Here is a 22,446-nt window from a genome sequence, read left to right on the forward strand (position 1 = left end):
CTGATGAGGGGGAAATAACATAAACCAGCCTAAAATGGTGTGCTGGTTTTATCTGGTTTAAGGTGGTTTTCTAAGCTAAGAAGATGAAAGTGCACCAAACCCCTCTGAAACACTTATATATCTAGAGAACACATCCCTGCTATTTAAAACAAACGAACATGTAAACCAGCCTCAGGTAGTGTGCTGGTCTGAAATGGTTTATGATGGGCTCTCAGGTTTAAAAAAAATGGTTTAAGATGGTCTTCTTTGTTAAGAAGCTGAAGTCCCCAAAACCCCATCTAAAACCAGCCTTCGTGATCAGCCATAAAAGCATATGTATAACAAGCATAGAAGTCATATCTAGAGCCCACAGCCCTGCTATAAAAACAAACAAAAATGTAAACCAGCCTAAGATGGTATGCTGGTCTTAGATGGTTTCCCAGGCAATTCAGATAAAAAAGATGCGTAAAATCAAGTGGTCACCCTTGACATTAGGCTTAAGCAGGGGGTTACAGAACATGTTTTGATTATTATGAGGGAAGATATATTTTATGTGATCTTTATTATTATTTAATTGTTTATTAATTCATTTGACAGTGATGGTGACTAGCAGGCTCCCACAGTAACTACAGTATTTATTACACTGATATTTTTTTGTATCGTGTGCGGAGTGATAAATGGCATTGGTTGAGATATTTCATCATCACGAATGTTGGACAGCAAATGCAGTCTGTATCTACAGTTATTATAGTTATTATGAGGTGTGCACTCTAGGATGTTCGCCTCATTGAAGTCTATTGTCAAGTCCAAGGCGCCATCTGCTGGTCGCGTATCACAACTATATCCTAACTTGTCACTTTTGACAATTTGTCACAAGCAAGTTATCATTTTTCACCAGAGTAACTTGTAAGCAGGGGCGCTGCACAAGATCCCGGGCCCTATACATAGGCAGTCTATGGGCCCCCCTTCCCTTGAAAATATATATTCCAGACTTTTCAAGGGCCCCTCTCTTCCTTTGGGGCCCTGGTAATCAGTACTGGTTTTACCCCCAGTCCAGCGCCCCTGCTTGTAAGCATAATATTTTCCTGACAATTTTTACTGTAATATACTGTTGTTGTTTTTTTGGTTGACACTTAAATCTACTGTATGATAATGAGTTACAATGCAAATAAATGAAGCATTGCAGTCAGTGCAGAGCCTAATGAAGGATTTATTCTTTGTTGATTTGACTGGTCAAATTTCCTGTTGCAGTTATATACATACAAAGGATGACTATAGAGCAATATACACAATAACAAGCATAACTCTTTTATCAATACATAACTATTGTAAATGTTCAGTCTTTTCAGAGAGACACTGCATTGACTTACTGATAAGTTCAACTGCCTAAAGCTATATTGCTCTTTCACCCTTCATATTCAGACCCATATTTATTGACATGATAAACAAGGGCTTCCATTGCCAAACCTCTGTAAATAACACCCACATTAATGCTGAAGTTAAAGTTGATAATATCACTTGTTCTTTGCTAACCCTTGTCTTCTATCCATGACAGCTGTGGCTCATGTGCTGATCCATTATAGAAAAGCGGTTCCTCCCCCGTGCTGCTCTGCTCTTTCCTCTCTGAACATGAAGAAGAGTGATGAATCTTTTACAGTTTAAGCATGCATTGCCATGGAACACTTCACTTCTCATTACATCACTTCTGCTTCCTCTCTTAAAAGCTTCCCTCCTCCCTGTCACACACACACACACACACACACACACATGCTCAAACACAAACCGCTATAAATAGTTTTTGGTGATATTTTTAGATGAGAGAACTGCAAGTACTGTTTTTTTGAAGAACATTATTCTTTTGCAAAAATGTAATTTGTATGAAGATTTGTTAGTAATTCTGGTTTGGACATTTTATGTCCAAAATTTTATTGGACATTTGTGCACTTTGTTTGTTTGCTATAATCTTTTATTTCAGTTTTATAAGTTTAATGTTTTTATTGAAAACATTATTCTCTTGTACATGTTACATTTAAATGTTCAAGATTGTTAAAGAATATAAATAATGACTTGCAAAATAAGACATCTGTACACTATTATTTGTTTGTTTTAAATTGTTTTAATATGTTTTCACTGAAGAATATTCTTTGGTAAATATATGATTTAAAGAAATTCAAAATGTTTTGCTAAATTAGATGATGTATTTGTACACTTTATTAGTTTATTTTAAATGCCTGTTTCTTTGTTTGTTAAGATGTTGTTTATATTTAGTTAATAACATTTTTGCTTTGTTTTAGTTTCTTACAAATTCCTTTGTAAATATTTGATTTTAATGTACAACGATTATCTTTTAATATTAACCATTGCTTGCAAAAGTTGGGGAGACATTTGTGCTTTATTCATTTATTTATTAGTTTGTTTGTAATCACTATTATTGATGTTTATTTCTAAGTTTATTTGTTGTTCTTTTTTAGTTTGTTATCTTTAACGAAAATTACTCTTTTAATATTAATTTGGTAACACTTTACTTAAAGTTTTTATGCATAATGCAGTACAAATGTTTTCATAATGTACAATATAATGCATTTATTCTTTTCATAAATAATTGTAACCTAAATTAAAATGCATTATAATATTATAGGTTTGTTTTTCATGTGTTTAAATGCATTACTATACCTTTTTTAAAGGTGTAACAACGAATATAGAGAATGGGCAACTATAATGTATTATAACTGTAGTTACAATTATTCATGAGATCATATTTAATGCATAATTAATGCATTAAAACATTATATTGCATTATATATAAAGGCTTTAGGTAAAGTGATACCATTCATTTTAATGTAATCATGTAAAACAAATATTTACAATGACTTGCAAATTTGATAAGGAATTCATTCATTCGTTCATTTATTTTTATATATTTATATTTTAAAGTTTTGGTGAAGTCCCACGATCATAAAAGATCTGTGATACATTATACAGTGATAATGTCTATTTTACTGGATGTTGCCCAAATACTGTATAAATCACCAATGTTTTTACTAAATTTACTAAAACCAATAAAAAATTTAAAAAAAAAGTTTTTTTATTAATTTAACTAAAAAGAGAATCCAAAGATAATAAAATAAGATCATAAAGAAATACAAATAAAATAAATAATACATATTTTAGAGCTATTTAGGTAACACTTTACATTAGAGTTACCATGTTATTTACACTAAATTCAATATATCACAATAGCGATAACAATTTGTAGTTATAAGCTGCTTCATAAAGTAATCACGTTGTTCATTAGTCTTACCCACTTACGTGTACTGATTAATGCTGTAATTACATTGGAGCATGAACACTTATGTAAAGTGTGGCATGCAGCTATTATTTGATTAAAACTATTGATTTCTACAGTGCACATTACAAGAAAGGGTTGTATTCCGGTGGAGGCAATACAATATAATACAACTTTATTAATCCCAGAGGTGCCATGTAGTTTCAGGCATAGCACAAGCAGACACTGAGACATGCAACTGAAGAACTAAAAGCCATATGGTAAGAGTAAGAGAGATAATTGATAAGAAATGAAATTATTTCCTATGAAATATACAGTGTTAAAGAGATATAGAATATTTAATACAATGTGAACTATGCAATAATGTAAAGAGGAATAACAATCAGAACCAGAATAAGGTATGAGATATATATGTGCAGTGTTCAGTGTCCTGTCTGAGCTCTCAAACTGTGTATTATTAGTGGGGTCAATGTTTTTTGAAGCAAGTCTTTTTGCAGGTTCACCAGTAGGTGGCGACTGTTCAACCCGTTTGATTAAGAAATACACATACTGTACATTATTGTTTCTCCTCTATGCCCCACCTTCGGAAACGCCTTGTTTTTTACAAGGTTCATCAGTCTGAAAAGTGAAGTGTGCTCTGATTGGTCAGCTATCCAGTGCGTTGTGATTGGCCGAATACCTCAAGCGTGTGACAGAAATGTTACGCCCCTAAATATATTATGATCCCCTGTCCTATGCAAATCTTCCCACATCATGACGTAGAGATGTGGGGGCGTGTTAGAACGAAGCATTTTAGGGGGGCGTGGACGAGTCTCAACTTTGATAAAGAATATCTCTTTGGATTTGAGACTTTAGTCTTTGCAACTTTACAGATCTTCTTTATGCACCAAGAGCTTGTAACACTCTAAAGAGAAAGGAAACATTTAAAATTGAAATCGCATCATATGACCCCTTTAACAGGTAATATTTCAATCTAAAATCGAAGTCCCTCAAAAGTAACTTCTAGTTTATTAAACTGTTGTATAAAATCGTCCTTATGACTCCAGTTATTTCTTAGAAAAGCCCAAGTTGTCAATGCTTAGAACATGAAGTTATAAGTAGACTATTAAAATTAATTTTTAATCTAAACTAAGGAGACCGGGCCATGATCTTGATGTAAAGGCTATAAATGTCACAGTGCAAACCATTTAAAAATTAATTAAACGTGGGTTTTTACAAAATATCAAACATTTGATAGCTTTTTCTTTCTTTTTTCTTTCTTTTTTAGCCCACAGATATTGTTAATAGCCTAATGAATGATATGATAGCCTATTATAAACGTGTGACCACTCGATATTTATGAAACATTTCCGAAGTGTGCAGTTCAATCTTTAGGTTAAATTATTAGTCAACTTTTGTCTGAATGGTTGTTTATTTGCTTATTTAATATTTTTATAGGCTATAACTTGAAAAAAAAGTAATACTGCGATTTATGTTTAAATGATTTAAAGATTTAAGTTTTGTTTTGAACTAGGTATTAGAAACCAACATCACAGAACCATATAAAACACATTTGTGTAATTAGACTTTCAACTCCAAACCATATTGTGACAACTAGCCCCGCTCCACCCAATATCTAACCGCAATAAATGTAAATCTTAAATCTTTCAGAAATGTTCCAATGCACGGCCCAATCGCGTTAATGATGAATAGCATCGTTTTCCCATTGGGTGGCGCTGACGGAGGGATGAGTCTCATCACATGGTCCTTACATGGCTAGAGAAAGCCTCTGCGCTCTCGAAACTCAATCAGAGTAGGCGTCGGTGCGCGCGCTCCGCAGCAGATGAACTGAGAGCACGAGACCAGCCGTGATGCCCAGCTTGAGCCTGCAGCGGTGTGCGCCGGAGGAGAGCTGACGAGCCGCGGTTTGTCACACTACAAGTCTTCTGAAGGAGGATGGCAGGGATGCTGCGCGCCGCATCTCTCTCTCCGGCTCTGTGAGACAGCGCACGGTAAGCGCGCTTCATCCTCCCTCACTGACCATGCCAGCAAATGTTCAACTTTGAGCTGTTCTGTCTGGCATTCGGAGGCGTTTACGTGCTCTGCTCGGTGGGCTGTTGAACAGAACTTTATGAGACTCTTAGTAGCTGTGTCACTTATATAACTATGGTTCTCTATAGCCTAAATATGCAGTGTGGTTTCAGACTCTAGACGTCTGGCAGACAATAGTAGCCCGAGTCAGTCTAAAACACGATTAGGGGCTGTGCTGAGATCTTTTTCAGAAGACTGGAGATCATTCTGAGCTCATACTGATGTTCTTATTGATTCGGGATTTTCTTGAGAGGAGTGGTGTAGAGAAAGAAACAGTGCAGAGAGTCAATTAATAAGGGGGAGATGGTTTAAAGTGTGTCCTGAATGAGTGTTTTGAAATGAAATTTAGCTCGTCCTCTGGTACTGATAAAAAGAAAATACTAAAAAGAACCATGGTACAAGCAGCTTGTTTTTAGGACTATCTAGCCATTTCTGGTGCAAGTACTATATCAATACCATCATTTGTGATATGCTGCATGGTGCTTCCATGTGTTTGGGATGGAAACCATGTTATTTAGACATACCACCATGGTTTTATGTTCATTTACCATGGTATTTTGAATATGTGCCATTTGCTACCCTCTCTTACAAAAAGTACTGTGGCAGTACCGTGGTACAGTGATTGTAATACTTGGAAATATTTATACTTATTTCATTATAAATAATGGTATCCACAGTACATCCAAGAATACACAAAAACCATTGTATTTGTTTGCAAGTTATGTATTTTTGGATACATCTTCTCATATCTTGATACGTACAGTAATAACAGTACTAATATGTAATAATATCTGATGGCATTACTGCACCTAAGTACTGTTTGTGTAGGGGATATTATTTAATGTGGTTAATATTAATCCAGTGTGTCATTTATTTCTTTGCACCTGTGATTAAAAAAAGCACCTTTCATCATGTCTGCAGTTTGGGAGTGAAAGTGTTAAGTTATTTCTCCTGGCCCAGCAGGATAGACTTTATTAAAGCTAGAAAGTGACTTGTAGCGAGTGCTTATGCCCCCCAGTGCATGCTGACCGAGAAACTGTGCGAGTCGGTCCGATACAGTGAATATGGATGAATGAAATCCTCTTACACTGCAGCTCAGACTCACTGTGTGTGTGTGTGTGTGTGTGTGAGAGAGAGAGATATGCTGTCTATGGAGGGCTTAGTGACTGATGAACTGGCGTTTGCACCTTTTTGTGTTCATCTGTGTTGAGTCTAATGTCATCAGCAGAATAAAAATGTACATTTGATAATTAAGTTGCAGGATTATGCTTGTCTAAAGCTTTAGGACAGAAATCACCCATTCACATCTGATTTTGGTTATTAAATTCACCATCATTCGTCCACCCTGATATGTCTCAAAACTCAAAAACTCACAACTGTTTTCCTGTTGAAAACAAAGAATTATTATCAAAATATCAAAGCTGCCGATCATCACTGATGTTCAAGTTCAGCTGCATGATATTTTTGATGTATAAAATAATCGCGTTTAATCATCCAAATTAAAAGTTTTTGTGTTCGCATAATATGTTTTCTCTCTATATTTATTATGTATATATAAATACACACACATACAGTATATATATTTAAAAATATTAACATTTATGTCTATATTTATATTCATATAATTTATATAATAAATAAATAAACACACACATATATATATATATATATATATATATATATATATATATATATATATATATATATATATATATATAAACATAACCTATTTTTCTGAAATATATACATGCATATGTGTGTATTTATATACACATAATAAATATAGAGAGAAAACATATATTATGCGAACAAAAAACTTTTATTTTGGATGATTAATCGCGATTAATCGTTTGACAGCAGTAGTAAATATATAATAATCATAATTATTATTATTATTTACTAGAAAATCATAATTTGTTTTATAAATCTAAATTATTATTATTATAATTAGCACGTTAGGTCATTAGGTCATGTTATGTACTCTCAAATCAAATATTAGATACTAGTATTCAAAAACAGTTAGTTATTACACATATGGCATTACGTAGACTAGGATTGCCTACAAAAAAAATATATATATATATATATATATATAATTATATATATGCACATATATGCAATAAAGCCCACATGCAAACTGCAAAAACGACTGCAAAAATGGCATGACCTTTTAGAGCCCACTGTTTTGTTGCTTGACTCTTATATATTAAACATTCCACATCCTTACAGACTAGCTACAGTGGCTGCATTTTTAACCACATGACCGGAGTCTGTGTTGTGTGACGTGACAGACGGTCATGCTGTCACAGCAGGATGCAGAAACTCGCTCACTGTGGGTTCAGCTAAGTGTTTGAAAGGTGAACGAATGGGTCAGTTTGTATGCGATATATGCATTTGGTGTAGATGCTCTCCTACTTGTGCAGTGCACAGACAGGGTTTAATATGCACGCCGTGCACTCCTGCCACCGCTGATGTCAAAGTAGATTCAGGATCAAGTAACACTCGTATACGCTTCTGTATCTTAAGACAGGCATGAGCTGAGAGAGAGAGGGAGGGAAAAATGAATAGTCCCTATGGATTAGAGTGGAATATGTGTGACGGAGGGTAGAGGGAGGGTTTAAGGCACCACACTGTATGAAAATCCCTTAATAATTAACACTACACAGTGCACGAGGATAGAGGAAGGGTACAAACGGATGGAAAACCACTGTGTACATGATAGTTACGCAGAGTGGTCAACATGTTAACTAGAATGAATGAATTCTACTGAAAAGTGTTGGGGGATCTCCCAAAATGAATGAAACATGAAGCTCTTTAATGTGTCACCTTAAAGGGATGGTACAGTAAAAATGAAAACTGCATGTTGTTTTCAACCTGTATGACTAATATTCTTCTGTGAAACATAAAAAAGATATTTTGAGATATTTGAAATGTTTTTTTTTTCTTCATGTGGAAGTCAAATGGTCAGCAAAACAACTTGGTTACGTATATATCTTGTTTTACTCAGAAGAAAGCAAGCCATAAAGGTTTGGAATGACATGAAGTTTTCTTTTTTTCTTCTTTTTTTTTTTTTTTTTTGCTAAACTACTTGAACTAACTCTTTTATTCTTTTGGGTTCTTGAGTGGACTTCACTGTTTAGTTTGCGGTGCATTGTGTCATGAAGGACGTTCTGCATCCAAAGCACAAAGACACCCAGTGAGAGTGAGGTCAGCTTATCTGCACATGCTCCTTTGAAATTTGTCATGGCAACCGGCTGCGACGGGGTTTCCAAGGATTTTCCAGGAGCTCCCTTCGAAAGTTTGAAAGTTTGCGTCCACCATCTCGTCACGATGCCAGCGGTTACTTTCCGTGACGTCTTTGTCGAAGAGAAACATTCCATCTAATTCTAGTTCAGATAATTCAGGAAGTTCAGATAATTTGGCTTTTTCTGTGGGGGATTTACACATTTCTGAATGAATACTTAGGCACTATACTGTTTATCCGTCATCTTTGGCAATATTGCATTATTTGTAAGGTCTCAACAACACTGTAAAAAATGAATCTTCTCATTTTCCAGTTTAGGAAACCTTTTGAGTCTCAAATACCAAAAAAAAAATCTATTTTCTTGAAACTACACAAAAATCCTTGTCGGACCAACAAAATTACCCCAAATGTTGCCCCAGCTAGTCAAACACAGCTATCTGAACAAAGAATTTCATATTGTTGAAATGTTAAGGCTTTGTGAGTTCCCAGCATGCATTGCAGCGTGAATAAATTATGCAGTTACTGTTATAGCATTATTGTTTTGCTGTTTGCTGAGACAATGTTGTCTGCTTATTGGATTATCATAGCCTTTTCACCTTTGTCATTTGAAAACAAACATACATTTTTATGATGTGGAGACTTTTTAAACATTTCTTTTTGTTTCCAGAAAACAGAAAAAAATGAATTACCTCAATGACAGTAATTGTTGTTTCAGCTGCTGTGATAAGAATCTTTCTATTAGTAAAATAAAATATCTGGTAGTCAGAACTCAAAATAGTAAGCTTTTACAGACTTAAAAGTTCCAGTAACTTGAATTAAAAAAACTTTGTTGTCAGAACTTGAACAACTTAGCTGACGCAACTTAATAATTGTAGTTCTTCAAAACTTAAAAAATGAAGTTGATATCTTCAACTAAAAAGTTCTGTGCAGTCAGTTGCCTTGAAAATTTGAGCTGAACTAACTTCTTTCTTTTTAGTGTGTTTTCATTTTGCCATTATTTCATAATTCCATCATTTTTATTAGTTATTGGTGTTGGGTTCTGTAGATCTGTAGATTTTATTCATTTTATTTCAGTTTTCAGTTCAGTTTTAGTGTTAGTAATTCTAGTATGTTTATGATAAATAATATATATAATTTTCAGTTATTTTAGTATGTATATATATACATTTAGTTAACTATAATACCACTGTGAACTATCCTCTGCGCTCTATAGTGAACTATAGTGAACTATCCCTTTAAATGATCTATAATAATGTTTATTAAACAGACAGCAATCACATATTTAGGATTTTAGATGTCCTAATTTGTAATAGTTTATGAATAAAGCATTGAAATAATACCGTGTCCCCTCTATTGTCTAAGGCGCTTATGGCCTTGCTATTAATAATTTAGAATCATAATATAACCATTCAATGCTAAAATAGGTCCTTTTTTAAGGTTTAAAGTCGACATCAAATCAAAATGGACCATATTTGCTTGATTTATGCATGCCTCTGTTCTTATTATAACAATTTAAGACAAAATATTGAAAAGAAAATTTTTTTAGGATTAAAATGTGTTTAATGCTTCTTTACTCTTGTTTTTCAAAAAGCTGGTTTCTATTCAGATCTAAAAATCATCCCACAAGCGAAAGAAACCCTTATGTGGTGCCATTTAGAATCTATTTTTCACAAGAGTCTATTGGTTTCTGGGTTTTTAGAGCACCAGTACACAGATGGCTTTCTGTTTGAAACTTTTGAAAAAGTTCTCCTGCGGTATCAGGCTGAAAACCCCTTCTGGTTCCCTTCTGTTATTCACAGCTGAACCAGAGCGACCCGACCCGACCCGCATGCGTTTGGTACACTGACATCATCTTGTGTCTGCTGGGTGGAGAGGCGGTGACCCGAGGAACAGCCTCTCGTTGCATCGAGGCCGACAGAAAGTGAGATTCATGCTGCTGTTCCTCTCATCCAGGCAGACAGGAACCCCCTCGCTCTCGATTTCTCATCACTGGCTATCATATGGTCAGGAAATAGGAGTGGGCTGCACCAAACTCAATAGGCATTTAAGCACTTAGGTGTATTTCGGGGCCTGTTGTGATACGCATTAGACTAACAGGCTTCATCCATAACACTACACAATATTGATTCATTTCCTCAGGGCATAATAGCCTTTATCTATTTTCTCTCCTTATCACCTTTGTTGCCTAATCACTTTGACTGTTTGCTGCCATTAAAGTGCAAACACCATAATCTCTAAAGGGGACAAAAACTCTGTCAGTAAAGGGATAAAGCATTTGTGGTGTGTATTGGACATCATTTATATAACAGTGGCAAGGATTTAGTGACATTTCACTCTGTGGAAAAGTGTTTTGTGTTTATAATTGATAGTTCCTCCTTCTGAATCAGACATCAGTTGTGGTGATGCTACATGTGATGATTATTAACCAGAAGAGGAAACGGTGGACGTGTGTAGAGACAGACCAGTCCGACCGAAGGAACTTTTGTAAATGGTCGCAGCTAATGCATATTGACCTATTTTTTTCTGAGGATGGTCTGAGATCAGTTTTCCATGTCCTCTTTTGGCCCCCGCTGAGTCCTGGTTTCTGTAGCTCGCTATGGTAGTGCGCAACAGGAAAAGTGCAGCGTGCCTGTGAGCTGCAGAGCATCCGCCTAGAAAACACAGCAAACTCAGCCACAGATCTGAGAGAGAGAGAGAGAGAGAGGTTAAAGTGAAAGAAAGGAAGAGATTTTGGTGGTTGTGGAACATAGTTGACTATTGTTCAGTGCACAAAATATAACCCAAAATGTCAGACATTGCTTTGCAATGTACTGATGATAATAATAATATAGTATTCATATACAATAGAAACAAAAACAATAACTAAATAGTATAAGAAATTAGATATTAAGTAAAAATAAGAATTAAATATGAATAAAAATGATAATTCAGTTCCCGTTACACATTTAATTATGCATATGCAAATACTTTTAGCCAATATATTGTAAAAGCATGTTATTGTTTTTCTGTGGCTGCAACAAAGCTCAATATTCTAGGGGGCGCTAGAGAGCACATTGACACTTGAAGTAACTTTGGGGATGGTTACATAACAACAGTGTACTAAAAGAAAAAAAATCTTTCTTTGAAAAGTGTGACTTAGTGCATGGCAATATACCTGTTCAAATGGGAAACTGGATTGAATTACACACATGGTATGAACTTTTGAAAAATGGCCACAGACAGCATTATGAATTGAGAGGAGATCCCTGTTAACTGTATACACTTCTGACTAATGGTTCGAGAACTATTAATAACACACAACTAATTATTTAACTGTGCAAATAAACCAACTGTAAATGGACGTTAACAGAAGCAAGAGACGCTGAAGATGATCGCAAAGAGGAGAAAAATACTATAGCAGACAGAGCAAGATCACTTCACGATGTGCGAAATATTGGAAGAAAATCTTACATAATGAATTGGGGAAACTATCTTCAGAAAAGTTCAGATGGTATTTCTTTTCATCTTACCTACATTTAATGCAAATTAATGTAGTATTTTAAAGCGCAGCACTGCTTTGATTACAGCTTCAACCAAGGAAATGTCTATCGCTGCTGTTTCATAAGTGCCACCTGCTGGCAGCGAGTGGATTTGCTTCTCATTCAGCCGTTGACTGTTTCTGTTTCGTGGAGGTCCTATATTTTATGTAGCATGACTTCAAGGGGCAAGGGTCAAGCTGTTCTGTCTTTGCTTTACATTTTGAAATGATACTAATCTAATTTTCTATCAAATCTGCTCCTGCTATAATGTAGCAAGTTTGTTTGGATCATTGATTAAAGCACAGTTGTTCTATTTAAAAAAAGTAAGAGAAAAACTGTGGTAAACCGTGAAACAACCAGAATCCTAATCCACTGGTTCACATACAGATGACAATGTCCTTGAAACAACCCCGTACACATAAATCTGCAAATTAACTGATAATGCTGCATCATTTATAACAGTCAGATGAAGGCTATATCACTTTGTAAAGAAACACTAGACACCTGCACACACAGCCCTAGACAGAACACGTGATGCGTACCAAGTCACAGTTTTCCAAAATTTACCTTTTTGTAGTTTACATAGATAATGGTATAGTTTTCAAAAACATTAACTCTTTTAAAACTGTTTTCAAAAGCTTGTGTTTCAGGCCCCCAATACGCTGTTGTCATGTAAATGAAGGGCAAAATACATTTAGTTTCCTCTTTATGGTTGAAAACAGTGTCATATACAGTGGCGGCTCTTGACAATTTTATCAGGGGGCAATGTTTGCATGATTAATGAGAATTACTATTATAGTATTAATAAAAATCTCTAACAATAAATCTTTTGGCCTCCTTATGTTTCTATATACATTTCTAATTCGGCAGCAAATGAAGACTGAAGCCAGGATGTGATTTTCCAAAAAACATTTTACTTCAGTTTAAATCAGTTTAAATCAAGTCACATAAATCACTATTTACTCGCTTATACTCCACTGCTCATTTACAACAGTACTTAATTATATTACATAACTCACTTTATCTGCGCTGTGGTAACGTTTGCCATGATGTCGATCGAGTACGTCTGAATTTGAGTTGGTGCAGTTGTCCACTCAACTCTTGGACTATTCCGAGGCAGAACAAACAGTCTAGAAAGCTAGCGTAACACTGTGGCTGAATGTGAAAGAAAACAAATCCCTACCTTTCGCACTTTTGTGGTGCATCGCCCAGTCGCCCTAATGGAGAAACCACCCCTGGTCATATATATGAGGTGGGAAACATTCAAGTCAGTTTGGTTGAAGCAAGATATACCTTTTCTACATAAAAAAATTAAAAAATAAAAAATGAAAGGAGGAAAAAAGTGCATTACGTGAGTTTTTGCATTTTATGGCTTTAATTAATCAATTTTGAAGGTATTGTAAATTGAATCGTTACATGTTGTTTTAATAAACTGAGAAAACAAATCACTCATTTTATATAATTTACCATTAACAGAGATGCTGCATTAATTGCGTCCAATGTTTTCTTGTTTACACTGCATTATCCCTAAATGCATGTCCCACAATGCACCGCTCCACTGCAATCGGCACCAATTGAGAAACTGACAGCTTTACTAGATCAGCTTGATAATTTTAGCAGATTCTGTCGACCCCTTACATTTAAGCACTGTATTACTAACATAAGATGTTCCTCTCACCATTGCATGCAAAAACAACAGGATGTAGGCTATGACTTAGAAACAGGCTATGAATAAATCAAGTGTCTGGTTTCTATTTTGTAATGAAAATGCAGTTGAATGAAACCGTGGAGACCGAGATCAAGACATTGCCATGCTTATTTATAGTTTATTTACATTCACAATCTCGGTGCCGTCGCTTTGGCAAACGGCAACAGCATCCTTATCAAAACAACACCTACATGTTGTTGTGAGTCGCAACAGTCTGCAGTTTGCCAGGAGGTGGAAATCAGTTGTACTAGTTCAAAGAATCTGTGGTCTTACATATGAAGAAACACACGCTGACATGCAGGAACACGCTCACACACACACACACACACCCTTACTGTGCTGTCCTCTTTTACCAGTGTGTCATGTGAAGCAACGGCAGACACTAGTGCAAGTCTATTTTTAGCAAGTGCCTGTAAGACGCAAGCACATATGTTAAAATACCGCTTAGCGGAATAGCAGTGTTAGCTATCTTTGCAACTTGTTGCATTATCATAAACGAGACATGAATGTAACATATAGGGTAATATTTTGAATAGTACAAGGAATGTTTTGTCTGATTAATGTCTGTTTTTATGCACTTGCAGAATGTGTATACTTGACTTAGCTATGCTGCTAGTGTGTGATGCTTTTTCATGAATACTGTACAAATTAGTGTCCTGTTACTATTCTAATAAGCATTAGAAGCACAAATTATGTTTGTTGTTGTTGTTGTTGTAATAGCTATTAGATATGGTAGGCAAAATGCTGTCTAACATAACATTAAGCTAGCGTGAACTGTAGAAATCAAATACATTCAATTTCAGTATTACCGTAAAATGGTGATTTCGGCTCCCAGAAAAATCTTGAACCATATCCATCAAATAAAATAAATGCCAAAGTTGTATTGATATGCAGTGTTGTGTTATTTTAATATTGCTTATAAACTGCACAGAAAACAAATTGGAGTAACTCGCTTGAGGGTTGCTCTGAAATAATTTTCACTCAGAAATTGCTAGTAAATTTTAGAAACACTGAATTTAAAGTAGATTTATTTTTAGAAAGACTGAAATAAAATATTCCAGTAATCTTTACAGGTTTTAAAAATGATTAAAACTGAAAATGATTAATTTTCCTGTGTATTATAGTATTTATTAATATTATTCTTTTATTTTTATATTTTCAGTTAATTGTAATAAAGTTCATGTGCTTTTGTCATGTTTAAAAGTAAAGTGTATAATCTTCTATTAATAAATAATTTACAGTGTGTGTGTGTGTATACATATATACATACATATATACACACTGTATTTGATTTCATATTATTTAAGTTTTAATTGTAGTAATTTTACTTTCGGATTAAATTTATTTATTTCAGTTAGTTGACAAGGCAATATTAATTTTTTTGTTCATGTTTTAAGTTATTTTTTTTTTAATATTTCAATATTAGCTTCATATTAATTACTGAAAAAGGACAACTACTATTTTAGTTTTAGTTAACAATAACAACACTGATATTCAATGCTCTATATTAAAAACGAACTCAAAATAATAAATAAATAAATATAAAATAAATATTAGCTTGGTGGGAAGACAATTATATTTATTTATTTATTTATTTATTTATTGCAAATATGGCATTGGTGACTGAAACACTGCTCATACAACCCTGTTATTATAGTTTTTTTTTTTTTTTTTTTTTAGTTATCAAGCAATTATTTTCTTCATTTCAAACATTTCCAAAATTAGCTAGTCCCTTCTGAGTGACATCGTAATCGGCTAAATTGGTAACCAATAACCATTACTCATTCTGCCATTTTTTATTATTTTGTTTTTACTAGTGACCTTTTAATTTTAATGTATATTTAATTTGTATTGCAAGAAAATGACAGAATCACAAAAAATCATAACATAAACATTGTAACTCAAGATTTATAATGAATTTTAATAATGAATAAAGTTCATAAAATATTTAGCATGACCACCTGCTGTTGACAGTCTCAGCACCTTTTTACGTTTCTTTTTTTTTTTTTTTTGCAGTCATATTTTACACCCTACGCGTGGAATGAGCCTAATATAGGTCTGAGACTCTCAAAGAGACAGTACCGCAAGTGAGGCTTGTGCTAAAGTGACTGGAGGATGAGAGAGCTCTATTTCGGGAGTTTTCTTTGTTGAATTAATTTTGCTTATTTATGCATGCACCTCCATATGAAAGCGTCCCGCGGTCCCTGCTGGAACTGATGAGTTGTGGAGTGAGAGGAGTTTTAGCGCTTTCTTTCTCGCTCAAGCTCACTCTCTCTGTCTGATTCACTTCTCTCACGTCTTCTGCTCTTTCTACCCATTTTTCCTTCTCTCTTTCTTTCCAGATGAATGGAAAAGGTCACTAAAGTGTTGATTCCCAATGCGATTGTGTGCTTTATTGAACGTGACGACTAGATTTGTGTCGTATCGATTCCTCTGATCAATAGCTAGAGTGTTCTGAGAACTACGGAGGACTCTAATGAGATTGTTAGTTACCCAATTAGCCGCGAACAGCTTATGAATTATGCAAGCCGTTATGTTTGGCTGCCATATCAAGAATAAACTAAACACATTATTATCAGCCTGATTAGTGGTGCGCAAGATCAATGAATGTCAGTCTTCGTTATTGACTTCATGACTTCGAATGCGCCTCGACTTCATCGTAGTTTGCGCTAAACACTGTCTGTCCAATCAATGACTTTATATCAAATGACACTTTTATTTGACATAGACCTGACTTTTAATATATAAAAGCCTTCGGTTAGAGAATAAGATGAGGTTGTGCAACTGTTTAGTGAGAAAAGAGGTCAAGGAAAGATGAGCGGTTGGTCAAACTCGACTGGGACTACATTTTTCATAAGTCTGTCAGGCGTAAACCTGCTCCTGCTTTCAAGCTGCATAAAATCAATGAGTGCACCATTAACCTACGATTGCACCGCTTCACTTCACCGCTGCCCCCCATAGTTCATGACCGCATGCGAACACTGCCAAAAAGACAAACCAATCCAGAGCAGTTTGTGTATAGTAACTAATGTAGAAGGAAAATCAGACAAACACACATGTGTGACCCTTTGCCACAAAACCAGTCTTAATATTTCAAAATTGATATTAATACATCATCTGAAAGCTTAAAGCATCATCTGTTTGTTAGGAACGGACAATATATGGCTGAGATACAACTATTAGAAAACCTGGAATCTGAGGATGCAAAAAAAAAGTTATCTAAATTATCTTTTCCTACTCTGAGGAACGTTTGGTTAGACATATGCATAACCATGAGGTTGAAAATCAGCCGGAATTTGCTTTTAAGATCAAGGCTTTTTCTAAAAATCGAAATCTTTTTGAGGCTTGAGGTTTGAGGGATTTTTAGTGGGTGATTATTAAAGAAGCTCCCTTTGTCTTTTTGCTGCGTACTGTACACTTCAGACGTCTCACACGGCTGTTATGTATTATTCATGCGAGAATTATGTAACGGTGCCTACGTTGTGAAATGCCATAGACGATTCAGAGGAGTTTGTTAGGCATCAGGTTCACAGATCTGATGGTGGATGGAAAAGACAGTTATGCCACAGACAATCAAGCGTCACTCTGCTTTGTTCTCCCGCTGGAGAAGGAGTTGTGGAGCGGTGTGTTTTGTGTGTTTGATCACGATGTGTCCCGGTTGCAGTGGTGTGTGGGTGTGGGTTCGTGTGCTGATGTGGAGGCAGGGTGGAGGTTGCCTGCACCTTTGCAGAAGAAGGTGGAAAGTGGGTGAGTCATTCAAAATTAAACCACAAGAGCAAGAGAGGATTTGTGCGCTCTGGGGCTGCGCACACACACCTGATAATGCAGGTTAATTAATGATTAACCTGACATTTATGCATAATGAAATACCATTTACCTAAATTAAGAAATTCATAATCAAAAAACAGGTCAGACGACTGTCCAACTAAACCCTGATCTTTCAAACAAATAGTGTAAATCGCTCGATTTACTATTTATTTGTATTTTGATTTGATTCAGAAGCTTCTTAACTGAGAAGAAACAAGTCAGGAATAGAAACAGAAAACAAAAATATTTAAATGTATAATTATTAGTGTATATATTACATGATATGTATATGACACACACACACACACATAAACAGTCAATATTCTTAAAACATAAAAAACTAAATTAAACATAAAAAATGTAGCAATATAAATTATTAATACAACGTTTATAATGATTTTTAATAAAAGATTATAGATTTAATATTACACAAATCATATAAAGTTATATATAAAAGTATACTCTATTTTTTATGTAACAATAACAACATGTATATTATGATTTGTATATGTGAATAAAAATTATAATATATATATATATATATATATATATATATATATATATATATATATATATATATATATATATATATATATATATATATATATATATATATATATATATATATATATATATATATATATATAATTTTTAAAAATACTTTTATATATTCACATTATATACAAATCATTATATATAAATTGTTGTTATTGTTACATAAAAATATTCTGTAAATATAACAATAATTGGATAAAATAAAAATATGATAAAATAAAATAATAATAAAATAATATTTTAAAATAGAAATATTAAAAACAATATTTTTATGATTTTAATATAAAAAATCATACAAACTGAATTTATATTAATTTGTTAATGTAAAAATCATCATATATATGCATATGCATATATTGTTAAATATATATATATATATATATATATATATATATATATATATATATTATAATTTTTATTCACATACAAATCATTATATACATGTTGTTATTGTTACATAAAAAATAGAGTATACTTTGATACATAACTTTATATGATTTGTGTAATATTAAATATATAATATTTTATAAAAAAATGCATATATATTAAAAATTATATAAATTTAGTATTCATGGTTTTGTTTTATATTTTAGAGTCATAAAAATTGTGTTTTTAATAATTCTATTTTATTTTATTAATTCATATATTATATTATATTATATTATATTATATTATATTATATTATATTATATTATATTATATTATATTATATAGATTCATTATTTGAAGATTTTCTTGTGTAGGATCTGTGTTGTCAGTTGGCTGGATTCCGAATCAAAGCTTTGAGAAACGTTTCCCATCATCAGATTTCTCGTTCCTCACAGGACGTCTTATCATCTGTCATATCTCAGAGCTGAGAGCAGAGAAAAGGCGGTCCGCTTGTGAGGTGACCCCGTCAAAGTCACAGAGCAGGAGACGTGTCCCTACACACTGTGTGTCTGTCTGCGCACCGACCAAGACAAGAGCAGGGTGTGTTCCTCTGTCTGAAATAAAGGGCATGGAGACAGAACGAGAGATGAAATGAGTAAAAGAGCATTCGTAGCATGGGATCGCTTCTTTCTCTCTGCATGCAGGGCTCTTTTAGCACTCAGATTGCTTTCCGACGTCTGCGCTCTCCTCAGGGAAATACAGACGCAGAATCAGCGTATGAAGGAGAGCGGACACCGAGCCGCCTGATGGATTGGCTTGTGAGATGTGTCTCACTGTCTCTTTTTTGTGTGTGAAGCTGAGGCAGGCCACTAACGTTTATAAGGCAATATGAGTTTATGAAACCCCAGAGGTGTTGTAAATTAAATAAATAAATTGTCAGTCTGTGAAAGATGTTGTTAAGTCGCAAGCGCACTAGTGAGACCAACGGATTCTTAGTGAGCAGTATAATGTGTTTCTCAGGTTAAAGGATTGATTTACTCTAAACTTTCGTTTTGTATTCACAGTTTTCCAACCCCATATGACTTCTGTTCATCTTTGAAACACAATGGAAGATATTTTTAATTAAACATGAGAGGTTTCTGTCCCTTCCACCAAATCTTTGATGCCTCTAAAACTTTATAAAGACGTCTTAAAAGTAATCCCCAGGAATTGAGAGGTTTAATCACAAGAGGCCTGATTACTTTGTTTTAATTTTGCCTTTTATTCACAAATAAATATTGATCTGTGCACACAAATAGAGCTCATCAAATATGGTGAACATTCAGAAAAAAGGTACAAAAGTTGTGACTAGGGAAGTGCTTTTTAAAAAGGTTCACTTTTGTACCTTACAGTATGTAGCTCTAAAAGATGCTTCATTAGTACATTGAAGGTATATATCAATACCTAAAGAGTAAATAATTAGTACACAAATGGTAGATAAAAGTACCTTTCAAAAGGGTAGCACTGTAAGAATAGAAAGCTGTCTCTTTAAAAGATACACTTCTGGGGCCGGATTCACAAAACATTCTTAAGAAGAAATTTCTTCGTAACTGCCGTTTTCTTCTTATTTTTTACATTTAGAAAAGAGTTAAGAATATTTTGTTATTATCTTTTTTTCTTAAGATTGTTCTTAAAGGGATACTCCACCCCAAAATGAAGATTTTGTCATTAATCACTTACCCCCATGTCGGTCCAAACCCGTAAAAGCTTTGTTCGTCTTCAGAACACAATTTAAGATATTTTGAATAAAAACCGGGAGGCTTGTGACTGTCCCATTGACCGTAACTTTATGAAGCGACGAGGACACTTTTGGACGCAAATAAAACAAAAATAACGACTTTATTCAACAATCTTGTCACTTCATAATGTTACGGTTGAATCACTTCAAATTACCGACATGGGGGTAAGTGATTAATGACAACATTTTCATTTTGGGATGGAGTATCCCTTTAAGACTGAGAAGAGATGATGTCACCCCCCTCAGAGGACCCCAGATGATGCTAACCCTGCAACAACAAACAGAGCTAACAAATATTGCTACAAGTGTGACTGCATCATATAATAATGTCTGTTAATAATGTTCATCGTCTGGTTGACTACGTCTTGTATAAAATTTTCAGAAAATTCCTGATACTAATACTAAACATTGTAGAAACGTAATATTATGTAAAGTTGCTTTGTAATGATTTGTATCGTAAAAAGCGCTATAGAAATAAACTTGAATTGAATTGAATTGAATTGAATTGAATTAAGACAAAAACATAATAAGAATTCAAATTCTTGAAAAGAATCTTCTTAAAAATCATCGTAAATTACTTCTTAAATTTAGGACAGCCCCAGGTTTTTCTTAAATCCCAAACAGTAAGAATTATTGAATTTATTTATTGGGTTATTTCAAATTAATTGATATATTTAAGCATTACAACAACAGCAACATATAATAGATAGGAGGACTAGAGATGTGTGTGTGTTTTCTTATGTGACAGCGATGACTGTTAATGTAAACATGATCGGTCATCATTAGCCGATGTGTGACGCTACTTTTTGCTGACTTCAGAACTCAGTAGCAAGTCTAAAACGATTCAGATAGGGAGCTTTAATTGAATTCTTTTAATTTGATCTTATAAATATGACATAATCTTTGGCCGTATTCAGCACATATGAATGCACAGGACGCATTTGCTGTAGAAGCGCGGACTCAAATACCAGAAGCGTTCACGTTTGATGAGAGCGCAAAAACACAAAAATGAATGAAACATATGACTGCAGCATGAGACAGGCTATTTTAAAGTCCAGTAACTAATTATTAGCACTTTAAAAATAGGCCTACATATTAGTATTTAATTGGTGTATAGTAGTACCTTTTGAAAAGGTCCTGCCCCACAGACAGCTTGTACCTTCTTTCTGAGATTTCACAGAAGTTTAAACATGTGAGATTTAAAAGTTTATGGGTTTGGATCAACAAAAGGGGAGTAAATGTTCATTTTTTTATTTTTTTTGGATGAACTACCCCTTTAAATCGTCGTTCCTTGAAAATAAGTGATCCGTTTATCCAGGCCCGGCGCCACGAGGGGGCAAAAGGGGGCAATGCCCCCTCAGATCTGACTTGTGCCCCCTCTGTTTCATTTTTGTATTCATGGTTAAAAATAAATGGTAAACCTTTTGAGTTAAATAATAATTTAACCTTATCCCCGTGGGATTTAGAATGTTCAGTGTTGTGACTCGTGACATTACTGCCAGATTCAAACGTCTTTCGTGTTGGTTGGGGCTGAGCCAGATACGGACGAGCTCAACGCTGTCATATATCACAACTATGTAGTGTTTTCAACCTCTTAATGTTTATTTTAGATTTCAGACATTTAAATACACATAAGCACTGGTAAAATAACAGCCTACATTTGGAGTTTGTAAAATACACACTGATGTCTGTGGAAGCAAGTGCTAGTGTCACGTTGGTTGGCGCTGAGCCAGAGACGGATGAGCTCAGCGCTGTCATATCACAACTATGCAGTGTTTTCAACCTCATAATGTTTATTTTAGATTTCATACATTTAAATAGGCTACACGTAAGCACTGGTAAATCAATAGGCTACATTTGGAGTCTGTGAAAGCAGCAAAAACAATCTATTCAAATGTAATTTGCAGACGTGTGTTTTTAAAATCAGATAAACACAGTGGAAGTAGGCTATGTATAAAGTTTACTCTATTGTTATAAAGATTTTTAAACGACCAAACACACTCACTTACACATATTTGAGAATCGGCAAATAGGATTGATGACATGGTAAGTAAGTTTGTGAATATTTCAAATAAAAAAGGAAAAACGAAATGAAGGATAGCCTACATCTGTTATACACGTAGACAGTAAAAG

At 34.2% G+C, this 22,446-nt stretch overlaps 1 protein-coding gene across 2 annotated transcripts in view; it reads left to right on the forward strand.

The window, feature by feature from the left end:
- The first annotated feature begins 4,982 nt into the window (after window positions 1-4,982).
- Window positions 4,983-22,446, forward strand: part of LOC128011758 (uncharacterized) — a 47,008-nt gene continuing 29,544 nt past the window's right edge. Inside the window, exons 1-2 of one of the 2 annotated variants that reach the window (XM_052594465.1) lie at window positions 5,018-5,256; window positions 10,379-10,500. The gene's annotated coding sequence lies outside the window, so the exon portion shown is untranslated. Of the gene's footprint in view, window positions 5,257-10,378; window positions 10,501-22,446 lie in introns of both variants that reach the window. The other variant, XM_052594464.1, reaches the window with a different exon arrangement.

Source organism: Carassius gibelio, chromosome B23, assembly GCF_023724105.1.
Source record: "Carassius gibelio isolate Cgi1373 ecotype wild population from Czech Republic chromosome B23, carGib1.2-hapl.c, whole genome shotgun sequence".
Classification (NCBI taxonomy): domain Eukaryota; kingdom Metazoa; phylum Chordata; class Actinopteri; order Cypriniformes; family Cyprinidae; genus Carassius; species Carassius gibelio.